The sequence below is a fragment of the Melozone crissalis genome, unplaced genomic scaffold (assembly GCF_028551555.1).
Source record: "Melozone crissalis strain CALT ecotype California unplaced genomic scaffold, PUWL_Pcris_2 ptg000034l_1, whole genome shotgun sequence".
Classification (NCBI taxonomy): domain Eukaryota; kingdom Metazoa; phylum Chordata; class Aves; order Passeriformes; family Passerellidae; genus Melozone; species Melozone crissalis.
This window is the reverse complement of record NW_026535812.1, coordinates 20027413-20046520: the sequence shown is the minus strand read 5'-3', so window position 1 is coordinate 20046520 and position 19108 is coordinate 20027413. Positions and strand designations below refer to the sequence as shown.

Sequence of the window (19108 nt, the reverse complement as noted above, 5' to 3'; positions counted from 1 at the left end):
GAAGTTGTAGCTGGGGTCCAACACATTCCAAATAGGTAGGACAACAGAAAAACATGACAGGCTACTGTGAATACTAATTCCCCAAAACCATACCAATCATGATTTTGGTGCCAGATACGATATGTTAAAGGGAGCAGCTAATGCTCTGGGTAGCTCTGAAGAATGCCTAATGTTCAGACATAAACAGACTGCTACATTTAACCATGGAAAACAGAAGTCTGGCTACAGAAACACTAAAACCCCTACAACAGAAATATTTCCATTAGAGCTTTTATTTTTTCCTCTTTTGCAAGAAATCCAGACAAGTATTTTGCTAGCATATGTGCACATAGACATTTTATCAATTGTTGCTTAAGAGCATTTCTTGGTTTTCATGGCCATGATGGTTAAAATGAAAGGAGTAAAGGGTGCTGTTTCAATCCAGCCACTCAGACCAAATTCCTGGATGTGTGAGGTTTCAGCAGGATTTCTTCAGATACCAAAGCCACCACAGGTTACAGGACTGGAGATTTAAACCACAAAACACTGTTCCTTGTGGCTGCTGTTCTACTAAAGCTTTCTCCAAAAACATGGTGGGTCCATTCCCAATGGCTGAGGAAATTCCTAAGTTTACATCCAAAGAAGAGCTCTGCATAGCCCTTTAAAAATGCTTTATAAAAGAAAACCCATAAAATTAATTAGTGGTTCCTTTATATCAAGCATGCAGTCTACGACTCGTGTTGTACATCCTTCTGTGTAAGAATTTATTAGATACCAATTTCAACCAAAAGAACATTTTGTCACACTGTAAAAAGAAGTAAAAGGTTGACTTTTCTTCCAAGTGTACCAACTACTTGCTCTAAATATGCCTATATTTCCTCTTTCACATCTTCACTTGAGTGATGCCAGCCAATATTGAATTGGGCACAGTGCAATTGAACTCTTAGTAAAGTTTTCCTACTATCTGATGATCTGCAGTTAGGAATTCTAACATTCTGAATGAAAAGAAAAACATTTTTTCAAGTTAAATGCCCAAGTGTTTTCTGTAATATCTCAAAATAGTGCTCTCATTTTCTGCATTTTTACCTGTGCCTTTAAATTGCTAGTAGCTAAATGCCCTTTTGTTTAAGATTTAATAACGTGTCAGATGTGCACTTGCACAAAAATTAACTGTAATTTTATCTTATCAACCTTCTTACTCATTTCTCATATCAGGCTTTGCTAGTTTTCCCTCTAGTCATTTAAACCAGGAGATGCTTCTCATGTTCATTGTTTAACTCTATTGCTTTGCTTTTAACCTCAGGAATATAGCTTAATTTCTGAACACTAAAAAAAAATAACTTTTCCTTTCCTGATCTGAATTGCCTTCCTTAGCTCAGGCGATAAATATTTGTATTCTGTACTTCAGCTTTAGTGACCTAATTTATGGCAACAGTCTCTGCCTTTCCATGCCAATTTCAGAGTATGAAGAATACAGGATGACAAAGTCAGTCTGAAATCTTCTGAAGAAAAAGAATTACAACCCTGAAAGGGAAGAGAAGGAAAAAAAAAAAACAAACAAACAAAACCCACGACAAAACACAAAATCACCCAGAACCTTGGCTAAAAGTAAGTTACTGTCTACTTATCTGAAAAATGCAGCCCAGTCCTGAGTACAGTTACAAAATATGCTGCAGATGAAGCCCATTTGTTGATTTTGCCTAGAGCAAAGTGGTATTTAATTACTGAACTCCAAATCTCCTCCCCCAAGTCCCATGCTGTGTGACCCAGGAGCTGGAATTCCGGATGTGACAGCACAGACACAAGCAACAGCACATCCAGTGTTGTGTTTCCACAGCTATGGCTGCAGAGCTGCAAACTTCTGGCCTTTCTGCAGTTGAAAATACACCTTCCTGGATAGCTATATGGCATCTTGCAGTGATTCTTGGCAGCCACATTTTGTAAATCCCTAGGCTGACCAAAGATACAGTGGTATTGACACTTTATTCAACACTTTACGTTCTTAAAATCTTTTTATTCTCATTATTACAATGCAACACCAGAAGAAATTATGTTTGGGGAAGAGTCTCCTTGTTTCCTGTATCAGAATAATAAAGACATATTGTTTATTAGTATTTTAAAGACTTTTCAACTCTCTGGGTAACAATGAAAGTAGACACAGATGGACTAAAGGATCTCCAGAGGTCCCTTCCAATGCCAATCATTCTGTGATTCTGTGACATCTCTTTAAAGGCACAACTCTCCTGCATGACAATTACAACCTTACTGAAATGGAGTTAATCCTGATACATCCCTCTGCAGATGCAAGTATGTTCCTTTATAACTTAACAGCCAAACTCAGCTGCTCAGAACATGCAATAAAACCTCCAGCAGTAAGTGCTGCTTATGAAATAATTTTTGATATTTCATGAAAGCCATCCCTCCCTGACTCGCCACAAGATCCCAAGCCCAAACATCTTGTTTAGTGAAGGAATTTTAATCACAGAGCTCAGGCTCCTTGATGGAGACAAACTGGGGTTAAGCGAAAACTGTCCAGACCGTTGTTTAAAGATTGAACCACCAGCCTCTTTCAATACTTGAATAACTATCAGAACAAACCAGGAAATACAGCTAAACATTATGAAATGCTCCTGGATCAATTGTATAATTCAGACCAAAGGCATTTTTAGAAAGGAAGAACCTGTGGCTTGATGGGCTGACCTTCAGGGTCAGACTGTCCTACCCACACACAAGTTGCACAGATGATTATGGCAGCAAAACTGGAAATGTGGCATTTGTAAAACTGATTAGAAAGTGATTGGTCCTGATTGATGAGCAGAATTAGCAGAATCACCTGAGGGAGCACTGGTGAAGGTTTGGCCAGCATGGATTACCTCAAGATGACCTGCAAGGTCCAAACTCCAGACTCTGTGAGCTAAATATATCCCTGTAATGGAGAGGGAAGCACCACACAAATGCTTGGCATTCCTCCAGGGACAGACATCTGTCCATCTGTCCCTCAAAAAGGGAAAATCACCTTATTAGAGGGGCATCTCAGGAACAGAGGTAACATCAAACAAGCTCTGCAGCTTCCATTCTTAGCCCTTTAGAAGGAGGTCCCTTTAAACAGTTACAGTCCTCCAGGAATACCTAATTCCAATAAAGACAGACTTCTGCAATCAAAATTTAGACCCTGTCTCAAGAAGGCTTTGTGAAATTGTTCAATGGCTTTACTAAGTGCTAAAATAGCTGCCTGCTAATGCTGCCTGGATCTAGACACAGAACAGCTGCTGCAATCCAGTCCAAGAAAGGTGAAAACTGGAAAAAGCCTTTTCTGCATCGCTGTTTAAAATCCTCTATATGCCTTTTTGGCATGCACCTGGTTTTAAGCATGCAACTACAAGGCTGCTGATCTCCTGTGCTGCATTAAAGCCTTTGCAAGAAATTAATTATGGATGAATGTGGGAGCACACCCATTAAACCTCACTTGGATCAAACTGTGTAAAAAATTCTGAGAAAATAACAGATTGAGAAGAGCCCTTGAGTCAGTCAAAATGAGCCCCATCAAGGGCTTCTGCTGAGACTAAGGAGGGGAGGGGCAACATCCAAAAGTGATTTTCTATTTGTGAACACCACCACTGAAAACAAACGCAACTCCTGTGGTTCAATCTTTTTGATCAAGAACCTGTAGAAATTAACAGCTAAACGGGGTTAAAAATCTCCATACCGTGCTAAGTGTCTGCTCTCACTTGATTTATTCTCATTTTCACTGCTAGAAAACCCACTAAATAACATGGCCTGTAAGTCTGATCAGGAACATTCCATTTTTTCCAATATGTTCTTCCTGATGTTCCCACAATAGATCATTCAGGGCTCTAAGGGACTGTGTCAATTGAATTGAATGATGTGGTCGCCTGCTGGTACATAAATGCAAAAGCAAAGCTGAGGGGGTTTATTTTCAAAACAGGAGACATTGATCCTGTGACAATGTTCCATTACCCTGACTTTATTTCTATTAGAGACAGTGATTACATCTACATCAATTGCTTGAGCTGATGGATACTGGTGCACTAACGGTGACACAGTTTTTCACTAGGCTGCTGCTGGATGCTGATGGCTTACAAAACAAGACTCATTCTCCAACTAATGACACGTATTTCTCCATGGAAAACTGCTGCAGTCTGGGCAGACTTTTGTAATTAGTCAGTTCTCAGCTGTCTGTGGTTTTTTGGGGGAGTTTCGTGTGTTCTGTAAATCTTACTGTGGAATGGTGATTAGTGATTGTATAGCCTGGCATGGATTCTATTTGTTATGATTAAAATATTTACATTGCTACCTGCTGGTAATAAAACAGCAGATGTAGCTCCCAGAAGCAGCTGTGGGAAGGTATTTCTGCACTCCTACAACAGCAGCCCTATCTCGACTGGGGTTTTTCCATATGGCTGTATGGGCTCCTCTTCCCTTTTCACACAGTGTCACCCTTCTGCAGCTTCTGCCCACTGCCCCTGCTATCTCTCCCAAGCTGGTGATCCATCTTCCAGCTTTCATCTCTTCATCTGACATCCGATCTCAGGCCTGTGGCCACACATTTGCCCTGGTTTTCACCTCCTCACCAAGCACTGCCTACACATACTCTGCACTCCTAATCCCATCTCCCCAGAGCATTCATCTGTGTCTCCTTCAGTCCCTCCTTTTTCTATGTTCTTTCATTACTATTCCATTACGACACAAGTTGCTAATGTTTTGCACAAATAAATGCTGCTGGTTGAAAAAAAATTCAATTCATAATCAACAACAGTGTTTTCTAGTCCTAGTAAGCCCTGTTCATTTTATTTGTCCTTGTTTGTTTAGCCTGGTGTCCTGAGTCATGTCCTGAACAGCCTGCAGGAGAAAGGCCATTGTCTGACGCACTTCAGGGTATTTACCAGCATGGGTTCCCTCACTCCTGAGAAGGAAGCTTTTTAATGTTGCCATAACAGCAAGAATTCGAGGTGATTCAGAGTGACACCTGCACAGAGTATCCAAGCACTGCTCTGAGCTCCCAGCACCTGAACAGGTGCAGAAACTGGGACCAGGGCAGGTCTGCAGAGCCAACCAGCACCTCCTCTCTGGCCAGGCTGCTGCAGCTCAGCACAATGTGTTAGCTGGCACCTCTCTGATCAAGTCAGTGCCAGACCGCACATCTAGAATTTTTGCACAACCAGCAGCAAAATAAAAAGACTCCAAATTGTGCTCTGTGGTGTGACTGGGGACTTGCAAGGCTGAGCCTGCAGGGATCCAAGCAGCCCTTGCCCAGCAGCTCTGAGAGCAGTCAATCCTGCTGGAGCCCATGTTTGGAAACACTCATTGGTGGCCACTTCTGTCTGATGGTGCTGGAATCGGCTTTTTTGTCCAAAACATTGTATTTTTTGGTTTTATTAAGGTTGATATCATTACTTGGGTAACTACATTAAATTTCTGCAGGTCTTTGGGGACTGGTTCCTCTTCCCTGGTGCACAACCAAATTAAAACTGAAAGCCAAACATGCATCAGTCTGGGCACAGACTGTGAACACGACCTTTCCCAACAAAGGATCCACTCCCTCATTCACCCTGCCCCTCAGGTCTGAGCCTGAACACTCTCATCTCAGCTTTTTAATCACCCACAAAGTTATTTGCCAGTATAGGTATTATTTTCAGTGTAAAAAGTTGACAGAACTACTCCATAAATAATACTGGCCATGTAAATGGAGCAGGAGAAGCATTTCCTGGAGTGGAAGGATGCTCTCTGTGTGTGTGTGTGAGCATCTTTCCCAACCCCTACACAATTTTTGAAAACGTCAGGGATTATCAGGGACAGTACAGCTCCAGCAGTGTTGAGGATATAAACATATGAAAAAGACAGAGGCAGTGAGGAGGTGCTCAGTGCACAGAACAGGTCTTGAAGAGGCTTTGATCCATTCTAAACGCAAATAAACCCAGCTTATTTCTCCATAGTTAAGCCTAGGCTTTTATGCCTTTCCCATGAGAAAAGAAGTTTTGGAATTATGTACTCTGGCAGAATCTAATTTGGGAATAAATAATTTTTCTGAAATTCCTTTGTGATGCATAAAAGCTGCCAATTCTTTTCCTGAGGCAGATGTCTTGTTGAACACTAACTGCTCTGAGTCCCTGGTTTCTGAAAAATTAAGGATGAAACACAAAACCCCTGTGAGGGAATACCTTAATGGGGTGAAAAAGGAAAAAAAATCCAACCTAACAACCCCACAGGACATAGAGAAGATCCTTTAGTTACAATTTATTGAAATTTCAAGTCAAGAAAATATGAGCTGTTAACAAGGAAAGATAATTTCCAGCTTTAGTGGCCATTAATCACAGAATCAGCTCAAGAGCAACTACATCAGAACCTGCTACTTACTGAAGAGGAGGCCAGATTTCTTAATCTATTTTTAAATTTGGGATGAAGAAAAAGAATACAGCACCCTTTGGACAGGGAAAACAATTAATTAGCTTTACTAACAATGCTGGGGCTTGTTGTGGATTTTTTTAAGAAAAAAACCTTGAATACCTCTGACTTCTTAGAATAAGGTCAGTATTACTCATGAGTTGTGGATTAATGGCAAACAGGTACTGGTGCAGAAATACACTGCAATTCAAACAAGCTTTTCTCCTTTTACCCAGATATTAAACATGCTAAAAATCTAATGCAGTTGGCCAGCAGAATTTGGTATCAAAAATATAGGCTAACATTCATCATATTTAGTACTGAAACTTTTCCACAGCCATGAAACAGATCCTAAAGGCTGGAATAAATTAAATGTAAAATGACAAGTTCTTCTAGCCCTTCAAGAGATTTAAAGACATGTTCACCTCAAGAGATTTAAAGACGTGTAACTCACAACTGACTGCAGCATTATGGATGAATGGAATTCTAAAGAAAGCTTAAGAAAGTTTACTCTCAGATTAAGAACTCAACTCTTTGCTTTGCCCAAGCAGTTTCACATCCACCCCTGTTCACTAAAGCAGCCTGAAATGAGCCTGTGAGAATCTGCAGGTAAATAAGCATTATGAGTGCAGGATCTTGAAAAAAGTGGAAACCCCCCCGCCAGTTTTTGCCAAACCAGAAGTCCCAGATAAAGTGTTTCTGCAACTGGTCACATGAATGCAAAACCAGAATACATGTGAATCTCCAAGAGCCATGTCTGCTCCCACTCTCCTGCACCATCCCTGCCCTACTGGTTGCTGATCTGCAGAAAAAGCCTCCTTTCCTCATACACCATCTTATTCTGAAATAAAACCAAAAGCAACACCAGTATGAAAAAGTGCAAACCGCAGCTCTGGGTCTTTAAGAAGCCATCTTAGAACTACAGCACATTTTTGTTCAGGAATAATCAAACTGCAGCGTCTGAGGACAAATGACAGAAATCAGTTACCAGTGTAAACAGCATCAGGTGCAAAAGGGCAGTACAAAACCATCTTCACCTAGGGTTTTTTTTTCAATAGTTAAAGACCAATTAGCAGGGAAAAAATATTAAATCAGATGTTCCTCATTTTAAAAAAAAGATGTACTAATTAAAACAAATTTAACACTTACAAATTTATTTCAGAAAAGGGGCCCGTGAAGTGGATCAGAAACCAACTGTATTCACTTTGGTGAATTTAAAGATTTAATTTCAGGTGAACTTTAAAGTTAGGCAGCTACATTTTCCAGAAGCACCTAGATCACTTAGATGCCATATCAGAATTATTTCTAATGAAGAATAGGATGTGAAGTTCTTGCCTTTTGTGGTACTTCCTACCAAGACCTATCCCTCAAAAGCTATGAAAGAAATTAAGAAAAAATCACTGTCTGACAAACGTTGGTTTTGGTATTCAAAGAGGCAAAGCTCTTATTTGTTAAACTTAAATATTAGGGAAGGAATACCCATGATCTCAGCCCTGCTACTGGGCATGGCCACTGAGGAACATCAGTGACTGCAGCTGCAGACAGCCCTGATTCACTGTCCCAGGCAGTGACACAGCATCGTCACTCTGCTCATCCTATTTTCCATCTGCAACTGAAAATATCGGGAATGTGAGACCAATGTGGAAATTCCCATTTCTTTTTTCACTGCTCTGTATGTCAGTCTGCAATGGTGGTGTGATTTATCATGAAGTAATAGAGGAATAAAGCAGCAGCAACATCTCAGAGCTGCCGAGGCAGGAGGGAGGGAGGAGTGTGTTCCTGAGACAGCCTGGGAAAGTGGCCAGAGGTGGGGTAGGGGCCACAGGGGTCAGTGCAGAATGCTGCTTTACTTTTACAGAGTGAAAGACTGGGCATTACTCCTGGGTCACCATTCTGTTCTCATGGTCCCTTCAGGTGAGGTGACAACCAAGGGACGAGAGGGGCAGAGCAGTGACCCTGGTGGGCACACAGGCAGCTCTGACAAACACACCTCACCCCCAGGAGCTCTGCAGCAAGGGACAGATTGTTTTCCAAGCCTGCAAGTATCTCTTCCCTTAATTTATACAGTTTTCAGTTTCTGCTTCAGGAACCACCCTCAATGCACACATTCCATCTCTGCATCCCTACGTCCTACTCTGTACCATCCCTCAAACCTGACTGTGGAGGTTTTCATGAGCAAACCTGTACTGTCTAGGTATTAGTGCTGTGTATTTTGGCAGAGACATCTCCATCCATATTAGCTATACCCAAAGTTCAATAAGAAGTTGTATTGATTTTTCCCTTCAAGCATATATATATTTGATGAAAAACTCACTCGTGCCTCCAAAAGTTGCCTAGACATTAAGCTGATCCCTCTTCTGCCTTCAGCATCTGCTTTTTTTTTTTTTCCCCCCCTCAAAATGAAGCTGTATCAAGGGTCTTTTGACAGAATATTAAGAATAGCATGTATGGTGAAGTGATATGTCTGTAATACATGGAACAGGCACAAGACACTGTCATTGCCATCAGCCTCCTTGACCAGATTTTCCATACCCTGCAATACACCTTTTTTTTTTTACTGGGAACTGTTCCAATATCTGAATCATCAAGACAAGCCTTTTCTTTCACAGAAAGCTCTGAAAAATAAAAACAAGCTTCTTTCCTTGCCTGTAGAAATTGGAATATTTTGCCTAACTCAAATTATCCCACACTAAGGACAACTTTGAATAAATGCCAAGTTCTGATACTTCATCAGTGCTTAAGTCTAAAGCCATATTTATACTACTGCAAAGGAAAAATTCCCAGAGATTGGATGATTGTGCCTGCCATAACACAGCCCCAGACGGCTCCTACACATTGTAAAGTCACCTGCATCTCTAGAAGTAATCGCATTGTTGATCTTAGAAGATTAAAGCAGCATACCAAATATTCCTCTTGCTAATTTGGCACTCTACAGAAGGTGCAACTGGTAAAAGGAGCCTGAACACACCTGTACAAGAATATATAATGACATTCAAAAATATATTTTAAAGTCGTTTAAAAGAACACTATTTTGCTTTTCTGTATAGCACATGGGATATAAAAAAGCTATACTAAAGCAGCCTGTGGTATATAAAGTTTTTGTTTTGTGAAGGAATCATCTTCCCAAGCTGTATGCAAAAACCTTCCTGACTGCCTAACCCATACATAAAAACCTTAAAATGTAAAGCTGGTGGCTTTGTACAGTAGAAGCAGGAGAGTCTACTGAATAAACTCTTATCAAATGGGCTGAGAGTCACAAGGGATCCAATTAAGATAAAAAGTTCAAACCCAGGACATTTCCTCTTCTTTCTGACTGTTCAGGCCAACATCAGACATCTGTTCTCACTAATTTTTTAATTAATCCCCTTTGAAGCAAACTATTCAAAACCTGACAATACCTCATCTGTCTGATAAGGACCCCCCTCCAGCAGAAGGTGCTATTTTGAATTAAAATGCTCCTCCACTGATGCAATTGGAAAGACAACCACAGCTTTGTGCAGAAAAACAAGTTTTGCTGAGTCAAGCTAAAGCATTAGCAGAGATGGAAATACACCCTGCCTTGTAACTGCAGGCCACTATTACACAGGCAGCTGCACTGAAATGGGCTGCAGATTGTCCCACAAGCGACCTCTGCTCTGCTTTCTGCAGAATTAACCAATCTCAGGAGCTGCTTCTGCTAGCTCAGTGTCAAACAAATTACATAGGATGGCTTTTGACAAAAAGAAACTCGTCATCTTTGGTTACCTCTACCTCGCCTCAAACAGATTCTATGCACGTAAAATTCTGCTCACCCATTTCCAGTAATGGGAGCATTATTTGAAAATAAAGAGATGATAGAGATGAAGAAGTCCATGACTTCTCCAGATGACATTATACTTTAATAAGTACTGCACAAATTGCTCACAACATTTTGAAAAATTTTCAGTATTTCTCAGACTCCAAAGAGCTCCCATCATCTTTCTTTTCTTACAATATTTATAAAGCTATGATGTTTTTACTTTGCAGAATTGCCATTTAACATTCTTGAGTGATGCTACTCAAACCTTCCCAAAGCCATTTCTCTCCTGTAAATCTGAAAGCCCATTTTCTGCCACTCCAAGACTTAGAAATTCTAAAGTAAGCCTACATGCATGAGTGGTGCATGCTGGAGGCATTATGGATTTACAGGACTGGAAATCACACAGTGTGAGCAGTGCCATGCCCAATTATTTTAGATAAACCAACCTAATGCCATGGCAGAAGGGAAAATGGCTTCAGTCTTTATTCACTCACAACTTCCAACACCCTTTTGCTACTTTATCAATCCAGAGATTTCTCAAGCAAGGACACCCCTCTCTCTCCTCAATATCTCCAACACCTTATTTGTTTCTTAGCTTGACCAGAAAACCCAAATGAGAAGTTCTTGTGGACCCCACCTTGTTTTTAGAAAGTGCACATGGATACAGATCAATCCAGAAGAATATTTAAACATATTCCAGCCCAGCTGCCTTCAGCTGCCTAAGTGATGTGTTGGAGCAGAGCCAGTACCACACTACCCTGCAAGGCCACAAAGAACATCAGCAATATCCTTCTCTGCCTTGTGGGGGCTACTTGCAAGGTAAGGTTTGTTAAAATAAATTCCCTCTGTCTTTGAGTGCCCTCTAATGACCTAGGACAGCACACAGAGAGTTTGCCAAAAATTTTAAGGGACTGCAAATTAAAAAATTTAAAAAAAATAAAATAAAAGGAAGGGGGTGCAGGGGAAAGAAAAGACATCTGCTACACCCACAAGACATTTGTTAAATTATAGTATATATTAAAAATTCTACAGATACAAATGTGGTCTCAGTTATCTCCTGCTGAAAGAACAAATGCTCAATTGTGCTCTTGCACAATACTTGAGCATGGCTGCTGATGGCCTGGTGCACAAGGAATTTTCCCTTTCTAAGAAACAGTATTGATAATCTCATCTCCCTTGTAACTCCAGCCATGGAGAAGAGATAAGTAAATATATCTAAGGTAAGTTTCCAAAACCAAACAAAATGATACAGGGATTGCAGTTACATACATTTAAAGAAAATAACTGCAAAATCATGACTACATCACATTTAAGAAGACACTAATAAAAGCACATGGTCTGGATATTTGCCCTCTGAACCACACACTTGTGTTTTCCTTTAGGAAGACAAGACTTTAGCACTTGAAAAAAAACATACTATAATCAAAATACAGTAATTTTACACCCTTTTTTAAGAACTGATACACACAGAGGCAATAGTGACTCCACACTTCAAGAAGACAATACAGTTTTTACAATGTGTTTTGACAAAAGGTCTATTTATTATTATTTCCATGCTGTGAATTGATGTGTTATATCATAACTCTCACCAAAATGAATATGGATTTACACATGAGACACTAACAGCTCCAAAAGGAGCTGTTAAAGACCACTGAATAAAAGAACACTTAATGTAAGGATTCAGTGAACTGCAGAAACTGATACCTAACAAATACTGTAAATGCACGTAATACTAAATTGTACCAAACTACAGTCCACTTTTATGACAAATAAATAGATAAATCATTGAGTGTCCTTACCAGAACTACTCTCTGAAACCCCACAAAATTGTGATGTGGCAGCAGTACAGCCCTTGGTATTACACCACCTGTAACACAAACCATATTATGATAGTTTCTATCAATATTTATTTTAAAGGATGAAAAAAGGATAAAAGCTATTTTTCTACCAGTCTTTTTACTGAAAGAATTAAAACAACATTCAGTTTCCTACTGATAACAATATATGCTTAGTTAAGAAAATAAACAAACAAAAATTAGAGACCTTAATTATTTACACAGAATTTATTTTAAAAAACAAATTACAGTCACAGTTTCAACTCCATCCTCTTCTCACTCTTAGTTGAAAGCAAATCCCCACCACAGAACAGCACAGTAGCTTCAAAAGAATTTCTGTTCTTTTTGTCTGTCCACATTGACAAAGGGGAACTTCATGAGACTCCAGAAAAAGTTTACAAAGGGTTCAGTATTGATGCAATAGATATTGCAGTGTTAACCAATACAAATAAAATGATTCAATGGGAAGATAAAAACCAGGAACCACAAGGCCATGATCAAACCATCCAGTGTTTTCAAAAGTGACCATTCAGGAGCTGAATTACACACCAACAAATTATAAAGAGCCAGTTGTATGAACAATCCTTAAAATACCCTCATTAAGTTAATTTCTACAGGTGACTTCAAAATTAAAACATTACACACCTGTGATCAGGATAATTACTGATCCTGAATTTGTGTAACATGCTGATTCCTACCACCAATATTCATTACAGATTAAATCATTAGAAAGTGATCTTATATAAACCAAAGGATTAAGGAGAAGATTTGAAGGCAGAAGCACAGGAACACTGTCTGGGCACCACAAGAAAAGAATCCACGTGTCAAAAAAATGCTGTTTGAAGCAGATTGCACTCAATAGTGCAACAGCAAACTCTGCCCTCTGGAAGGGGATCAGGAAAGGAACAAACAAGTTTTTAAGCACTAAACTCCAGCTATAAGGGCTCACAGAATTCATTACAAGTAACACTGAAACTTCCACAACACCTCCTTAATACTAGGATTAAAACCAAGGAAGGCAACACATGCCTTAAACAGGCCTTACCATTTCAGACTTTCCATCATCCCAAAAGCAGTGACCTCTAAGAAACCCTCTGTTATTTAGTCTGTTGCTAAGCTCAATAAGACTTGAAATTTTTTTCCCCTCTTTTGACTGGGGAGCCACAGGGTATTTTGGTCAGCAATCATTTTCCATGTGTCAGTTCCCAAGAGAATCAAGCAAATTTCTCCTCTTTCCCTCCAGAAAAGCCTCCAACAGCCAAATGCAGAATAATCTCCAAAAGCATGATACCACTACCCTGGACTGGAAAAGTGTCCTGGTCCTCCTTCAACACTGACAGTGGTTCACAAGAACTAAGTGAAAAGGTCCTGACCCTCCATTAATGTAATTTTAATTCCCTGCCAGGCTATTATGTACTGCTTTGATCATTTCTAGAAACCTAACTCTATATGCCAACTGCATTGCTAAAATTTGATTTGGAAAAAACAATCAGAAGCAAAGTTTAAAAGCTTATAAAATTTTAACTCCAAGTGCAAAAGGTCATGAAAAGGGGATGTTGATCCTGCTGGCTGAACAAACAAGACAGAGCAGCAAGTTTCAACTTTTATGCTTTGAACCTTGTACACTTTATGTTTACATTAAGGATTTTTCATTCATTTGGAACAAACTCTGCTGAAGGAAATAACTGGAATTACCCCCAAAATGAAGCCAAACAAGAGAAAGAACCCGGAGGCCCTACAGGAGAGCAGAGAAACACCGCACCCTCAACAGGAGCTGCTTTAAGAGGAATTCCTTTCCTCTCCACAGTTCCCCACAGAAAACACAGAACACAGAATTTCACCATTGCATGAACCTCCCTACAACAGCAGAAACCTGCTCAGTTCCCTCAGCCATGGCATGGAGAGGGCTGAGGAACAGCAACAATTAAATGTACGGCCTAACTTCACAGGGCCTTTAGGAATGACTAAGCAATAAAAGAAATTTTTCAGATGGATCCCGATAGTCAGCTACTTCTGCAGGCACTTGCAGTTCATAACACAACCATCAGAGAATCCAATAAATTATATTTTTTATGTGCTTCAAATTAATAAATAATAATAAAAAATTTAGCATGTGCTGCAGAGACACATTACTTAAAGACCATATATATATATATATGTAATGTTAGTGATGTGAATAGAATTCGTGGCAAAAAACCCTTCACATACAGTGAAGGATATAGGATAAAAACTTCACATTTAATTATATTTCTACCAAGTGATATGATGAAATTAAGCCCATCTCAGGGTGCTCACCTATAATCACAGGGCATAATTTCCATTACTACACCTACTCTTCAGCTGTGAATTGCTTCAAAGTTACTTAGTATTTTATTTTTCTTTCTTACAAGATGCCTATCTAGGTGTATTTCAGAAACCTGAAGAGAATCAAACTGTAAACCTACAGTCTCATTAATGGAAAAAAAAAAAAAGTAGAACGAGAGAGGAAGGAGTAAAGAAATTTTCCAGCCTTGGGGAGAGGACTAAAACAGAAAACACTGCAAAAATGTGCAGGGCTTGAGAGCCCAACATTTTACGTGATGCAAACTTAACAACTGTGTTTGTTACTAAAATGCTCACACTCCATAAGAATTTGTGCATCGTGAGCATGAAATCTTCCCCTCTGCAGCTCAAAATATCTGTGCATTTAAAAACCATCTGCAAAAATAGACATAACTTCCCCACTGCAAAATTAATTAGAGAGCAGGAATTTCATCTCACTACCACCAATATATGTGATGATGCCACATGTAAACACATTGCACTTGCCTTGGCACTGGAGAGCAACAGAGATGGTAAATTTAATAAGATTCTGTGAAAATGTCACTTTCTTGAAGAAGCTGATTAATATCAGTGAAGGTGGAGGATGGGCACCCAAGAAAGCCATGCTGGATTAGCCTGCCACTAGAGCATGCTCCTTGATCAGCACAGAGCCCATTTACCCACTCCATTGGTGGGGTTTTTTGCACAATATTTTTTGATTTTTCTTCTCTTGCATTTCTTTAAAACAAAATCCCTATTGCTGTTATACTGGGACTTAAGTCTCAATTTTTAAATTAAAAAAAAAGGGAAAAATAATCAAAAGGTTTTTTTCAACAAACAAACAGGTAACTTTTTTTTTTTTTTATGACTGACTAGGGTTTTGCTTGTTTTGATTTTAAACCATATGTAGTTAGGGAAAACAAGACGAAAAAGTAAACTATGTGGTCATAAAAAATACTGACGTGCATTTTACAAACTGAATGTGGCCCATCAGGGAGAGAAGAATTACCCACTTTTAGGAAGCATTGTTTACTGCTGCCTTCCCACTAGACCACCTGTTAATAATATTTGATGTTGTTTTCTTTCTGTGCAATGAGTATGACTATAAATGAGATATTTCATCTGCTTGCTACAACTTATTCCCTCTAATGCCTCTATTTCAAAGACCATCCAACCAACAAATGACGCCAGCCTCAAGGCAATGTCCCAAGTGAATGTGCATCTTTGCTGCTCTTCCTTACCCACTGTCATTTCCATAATTCATCCTCTTAACGATTTACGAAGTTGCAGAGGATATTTTCAGAGCACATCATGGTGTTCAAAAAGTCTTACAGCTGACTGACTGCCAAGGGCACATGAAGGAAGCAAGAAGTGTGTGCAACTATTTTGGAAACACGATGCAGAAACTCTCACTCTTTCTATTTGACAGATATTCCAGTTCTTTGGCCTGACCATAATGCATGCTATTTGGCTTCAAGCATTTAAGTTTTATAAGGATTTGCTTATTGAAAAAAAATCAAACACAGGAATAATTTTTTCAAAACTGGAAGGCAGAAGTATTTAATTTTTAAAGACTGCCTCCAAGAGTACTGTTTCATGACTGGTGTTGCAGCTACTACAGCCAGTATTTTGCATACTCATTAAAAATGATGTCTGGAGCTCGCAGCTCTTTTTCCAAAAAAAACCAAAAAAAAACCACTCTTCAAAATGTAAGCCACTCAAAAGCACTGTAAAGCTGGTCATCATTCTCATTCCTGAAAATCATCCATTTTACCATTTTCAAATTTGGTAAATAAATACATTTTTCTTTTCTTTTTCCTTTACTCCCTTGCCACTCTACACAATCTCCAGCAGCTTTATTTAACGCCATCAACCAATATCAGTGTCAGCACTGAGAGCAGAAGGCTGCTCTGTACTTCGTGCCTGCCTCTGAATTCATGACCAGAGATTCACCCTCACCACGCACAGAAAACGAGCAGCCTTCATCTTCCCATTTACCCCCATTAAGTCAGTGCCATCATGTTCTCTCAGGAGAAAAGTGCAGGAGCTGAAACCCTGCAAGCGACAGCAGCCAAGGACACTCAGAAATGAGGTCTGCCCTTGCTGCTCCTGGACTGTGAAAAGGAAAGCTCCAAACTGCAGGGCAGTGACCACGTAATGACAGAGTCTCCCTTCCTTTTGAATAGATATCAAGTAGCTGGGATGGAGCACACACCTCAAACTGGGCTTTAATTTGCTTGGAAATGGATGTAAAAATAGTGGGGCTTGGTCCTAAACTGCATCCAAAGCAGGTTGTATCGTAATTCTGTCATATCTAATTAAAGTCCGTATCACTGATAGAGACTTGCCAGCATAGATACAAACGTCACTTGGCAGCCACAGTGGCTCTCAAACCTGCAGCTGGAACATAGCTCAGGACAGAAAAGTGTAAAAAAGCTACTGATTGAATAGCCTGATTGCTAAAATGTAGAAGATTTTGCTTTATTTCATAGTGTTGTAACACCTTACTCCAGGGAACCACAGGTTCTTGAATTTCAGAGATCCAATTCAATTGGTACATGGAGTTACCACATCAACGCCTCCTGCACTCTGTCAGGAGACTTGAGCTCAGGTTTGTAGTGAAGATAAGCAGGCAGCATTAATCTAGTCACCATTTATACATAAATTACAATTAACCCCTCCAAATCTTAGCTTTAGAAGTGTCATCACAAAAGATTGCGACTGCATCTGTCATCACTAACAGTAAAAAGAAGGTGGCTGACAATATCTTAAATGCAGCTCTTGTAACGTGTCTCTCATCTTCTCACAGAGAAAATCATCTTGGGACAGATGGACTCACAAAACTCTGGTTTGAACAACTCAAACCAGACCCATGCATGCCCATGGTCCTGCTCTGTGGAAAAGATTCTGACAGGGAAATAAGAGTCAATTTTTCTTCAATTTCGCAAGCGCTGCAGCTGTGTATCGCTTTATAATTTAGTTTATTAAAGGCAACAACTGTCAAAACTATACAAACTAATTTGTCGTGCAGCAATTTTACATTATTGGAATCTTGTTATAATCTGACTAACGCACACGATCGCCTTCTAACCATGCCTATAATTGGGTTCTTGGCTCCACAGGCCTGAAGACAGTAATCCAAAACATCTTCCAATTACGCTGAAAAATATGCATGTTTGTGGGAAGCTACATTACTTAATTTTCAGACTCAATGGGCCTTTAATAATATGAGAGGGGGAGAAAAAATGTTTGCGAAAGGACAATTATTTGTGGTGCTACTCAGAAAATTGTGTGTTCATGTAGGAAAACACCATCTCAAAACCTATAAACACCATAGCAGCACTAGCGAGACACTTATGGAACATAAGAGAAACTAAAGCAAAACCAGTAAAAAAATCCATTCAGATGGAAGACTATTCCAAGCCTATACATCCAAACTAAACAAGGATCCCAGCCATTAAAAAAGTCCATACTTTAAAAATCATGTTTATATGAGAGTCACTCATGAACTTCACTTGTTTATTTCCAACACATGAATTGTCTATTGCTCCTGCTCACAACCAGATGTGAAGTTCTTTGAATTTATTGGTAGATCAGAAGCAGCTCAAGACACAGGAACCTTGCACAGGAACCACTGCTTCACATTCTTAGTGTCTGACACTTCCAGAGCACTACCAGGACTGACAGGTAATTTTTAAGATGCCTGAAGAGTTGAGACCTGCTATGTTATTTGACAAACATGGTTTACTATTTTTAATACAAAAGGTTAGCAAGTAAATATTAGAAGGGCAAGCAGGATTGCCCAGGTGCAGATATGCTTTTTACAGAGGAGAAAACACTGAAGTTGCCACAGAATCAAATAGGTTGGAAAAGACCTCTGAGATCATCAAATCCAACCTACAACATAACACCATGTCAACACATGAAATACAAGAGAATTTTTGCAAAATTTTTAAGTTTTAAGAGGGGTTTTTTTATTGCTAGAGAACAACAAAGCATCCATAAACCTTGTCAGATTAAGACTGCATCTTTTGATCGGTTCTCATTATTACAGGAGAATCAACAGGACTATATTAAATACTGCCTGCAATAAGCATACACATAGAGAAAAGATTCCCTTAGTCACAGGGAACTGAAAATAAAAACATGAACTGTCATACAAAAAAAGAGTCAGAAAAATGTACAGGGACAAAAACTTCAAAACAACCCTCTGACAGTCACTTCCAACATGCTTCAAACTGATTCTGAAATCAGAGAATTCAAACCTGATGTGTCCTGCAGAGTTTAAACTCTGTGTGCCTCATTTGGCCCCACACACACCCCTGAGCGCCACGAGTGCATTACTGGTGTCAGCTCTGTCCTTGGAGCTGGACAAACACTGCCAGCTGCATTTTATCAATGGCTTTTATCAATGGACAACAACCTCAAGCACTTCTTCAAATGGCCTGGATCCCAAGTGATGCCTGGAACACCAGCCTCCCCACCTAAGATCCATGCATCTGTGACTCAGGATTTTTGGTTCTCTGCCCAGAGCTGCCCTCTGCATAGCAAAGTACATAAGAACCAGGAAAAAGAAACCACCTTCACCCCCCCCAAAAAAACAACTAAACATAAACAACCAAAAACAAATCCTCAAGCAAACAAACAAAAGCCCTTTGAGATTGCAATCTCTGGCTATCTGTAAGAAAATGGAAGGAGGATGCTTGCTCCAAGGGATCTATCCACAGCTGTTTGATTCACAGCAATGACACTGTGAACTATGCTGGAACATAGAGACAGCTTTGGGGAGACCAAATACAGAAGAGCTCAGCAC

The 19108-nt window shown here is 39.6% G+C and overlaps 1 protein-coding gene across 2 annotated transcripts in view; it reads right to left on the bottom strand.

The window, feature by feature from the left end:
• Positions 1-19108, bottom strand: part of TBL1XR1 (TBL1X/Y related 1) — a 103015-nt gene that overhangs the window by 21386 nt on the left and 62521 nt on the right. The window contains exon 3 of one of the 2 annotated variants that reach the window (XM_054282791.1): positions 11959-12026. The exons of the other annotated variant lie outside the window; for it this stretch is intronic. The gene's annotated coding sequence lies outside the window, so the exon portion shown is untranslated. The remainder of the gene's footprint in view (positions 1-11958; positions 12027-19108) is intronic. 2 annotated transcript variants of the gene reach the window in all.